Genomic DNA, 2,538 nt, shown 5'->3' with positions numbered 1-2,538 from the left:
ACTTCGGAAGGAACCAGCTACTAGATGGTTCGATTAGTCTTTCGCCCCTATACCCAGGTCGGACGACCGATTTGCACGTCAGGACCGCTGCGGGCCTCCACCAGAGTTTCCTCTGGCTTCGCCCTGCCCAGGCATAGTTCACCATCTTTCGGGTACCATCGCGCGCGCTCGGGCTCCACCTCCCCGACGGGGCGGGCGAGACGGGCCGGTGGTGCGCCCGGGCCCCGGAGGGCCGGGATCCCACCCGGGGGGGGCGGGCGGCAGCGCGGGCGCGCCGCCCGCCGTCCTTTCACTTTCATTGCGCCGGTGACTAGGGTTTCTGCGGACCCTCCGACTCGCGCGTGCGTTAGACTCCTTGGTCCGTGTTTCAAGACGGGTCGGGTGGGCTGCCGACATCGCCGCGGACCCCTGACGCCGTAAGTTCCCGTGGGCCGGTCCCCGCCCGGCGACGCGCCGCGGCCGACGCGCACTGAGGACAGTGCGCGCCGACGCGCGCCGCGCCGGGAGCGGAGGGGCCCCGTCCGAGTACGGAAGGCGCAGCGAGTACGTCCCACGGCCCCGGGGGGAAGCGGCGAGGTGCAGACGGAGGACGCTGTAGAGCGAGGGGCGGGGTCGCTCCCCCGCGCGCGAACGCGGGGGCCCCGCCCGACGCCACCGTCGTCCCCGGCCCTTCCAGGCCGACCCAGGGCCGGTCGCGGCGCACCGCGGACGGGGGAAGTGCGCCCGGCCGGGGGGGCCTCGCCGGGGCGCCGGTGGCCGCCCCCGCCCCCCGCGCCGGGCCGGAGCCCGCCGCGGGAAGAGCGGATAGCGGAACCATCCCTGCGCCGCCGACGGGCCGCACGCGCCCTGCCGGGTTGAATCCCCCGCGCGGACTGCGCGGTCCCCACCCGTTTACCTCTCAACGGTTTCACGCCCTGTTGAACTCTCTCTTCAAAGTTCTTTTCAACTTTCCCTTAAGGTACTTGTCGACTATCGGTCTCGTGCCGGTATTTAGCCTTAGATGGAGTTTACCACCCGCTTTGGGCTGCATTCCCAAGCAACCCGACTCCGAGAAGGGCCGCGCCCCGGCGCGCCGGGGGCCTCTACCGGCCTCACACCGTCCCCGGGCGGAGCCTCCATCAGAAGGACTCGGGCCCCCCGACGGCGCCGGGCGAAGCGGCCTTCCGTACGCCACATGTCCCGCGCCCTCCGGCGGGCGGGGATTCGGCGCTGGGCTCTTCCCTCTTCGCTCGCCGCTACTGAGGGAATCCTGGTTAGTTTCTTTTCCTCCGCTTAGTAATATGCTTAAATTCAGCGGGTCGTCTCGTCTGATCTGAGGTCGGTCGGATGGATGGGGTTGTTGCGGGAAGGGGGGGGTGCAAGAGGCGGGGCGGGCGGGGGTTCGGGCGGAGCGGAGCGAGGCGAGGCGGCCGCCGGCGGGGCAGCGGCGGGGCGGGCCGGAGCCCTCCCCTGACCGCGGCCGCCGACCGACGTCCGCAACGCCCGCCCGCAGCGGAGCGAGGCGAGGCGGCCGCCGGCGGGACCGCGGCGGGGTGGGCCGGAGCCCTCCCCTGACCGCGGCCGCGCGCCAGACGTCCGCAACGCCAGCCCGCCCGGAGCGTGGCGAGGCGGCCGCCGGCGGGGCCGCGGCGGGGCGGGCCGGAGCCCTCCCCTGACCGCGACCGCGCGCCCGACGTCCGCAACGCCCGCCCGCACGCCCATATACCAGCCAGCCAGCCTCGCCGCACGCACGCCCCCGCTCCGCGATTCGCTTCGGCCGCCGTGGCTCCGGACCGCGCCCCGCTCCGCGATGCCGCCCGCGCGACCGCGCCCCCCCCGCCGCCCCGCGGGCGGACCGAACCCCCTGCCTCCCCGACAGCGGCGCGCGTGGGCCGCGGCAGGACACCGGCGCGGGCTGCGCGAGAAGGACTGAGCCTCCGCCGGCAGCCGCGCCGGGGCCTGCGCGCGGGCGCGCGCCGCCTGGGTGCGAGCGACAGGGGGAACGGCCGCCGCGGGGCGCGGCGGCGGGAGAGCTGGCCGGTCGGCGTGCGGCAACGGTGTCGGGGTACGGGTCCCGGAGTTGCTGCGGCCGGTCTGCACTTGGGGGGACGGAGGCGCCCTGGACGGGCGCCTTCGACGGCCCCAGCCGCGGGAGACCGGGGTCTCCCGATCGATCGTCAAGCGACGCTCAGACAGGCGTGGCCCCGGGAGGGACCCGGGGCCGCAAAGTGCGTTCGAAGTGTCGATGATCAATGTGTCCTGCAATTCACATTAGTTCTCGCAGCTAGCTGCGTTCTTCATCGACGCACGAGCCGAGTGATCCACCGCTAAGAGTTGTCAGAGGTTTTTGGTTTGTGGGGAGCCGCCGCGCGCGGGGCGGGGAGTTTCCTCCGGGCCCGGGCGGCGGCTCAGACTTAGTCACGACGTTGGGTTTGGTTTTTTTCCAGGCCCTGGCCCCGGGCGCCGCGCCCCGTCACCGGTTCGCGGACATTAAACCCCCCAGCAAACCCCGCCGGAAGCGGAGCGTGGGCGTTGGGTACCCGGCGGATAGAATAGGTT

General features: G+C 73.3%; 1 non-coding gene across 1 annotated transcript; it reads right to left on the bottom strand.

Moving 5' to 3' along the window:
- Positions 1-2,161: 2,161 nt before the first annotated feature.
- On the bottom strand, positions 2,162-2,315 carry LOC148404954 (5.8S ribosomal RNA). Its single transcript, XR_015864584.1, has one exon. It is a non-coding gene; the product is annotated as a 5.8S ribosomal RNA (ribosomal RNA).
- Positions 2,316-2,538: the final 223 nt, after the last annotated feature.

This window comes from Hippichthys cyanospilos, unplaced genomic scaffold, assembly GCF_059441005.1.
Source record: "Hippichthys cyanospilos isolate Australia breed blue-spotted pipefish unplaced genomic scaffold, RoL_Hcya_1.0 HiC_scaffold_121, whole genome shotgun sequence".
Classification (NCBI taxonomy): domain Eukaryota; kingdom Metazoa; phylum Chordata; class Actinopteri; order Syngnathiformes; family Syngnathidae; genus Hippichthys; species Hippichthys cyanospilos.
Note: the sequence above shows the minus strand (reverse complement) of the source record. Positions and strands in the feature narration are given on the sequence as shown.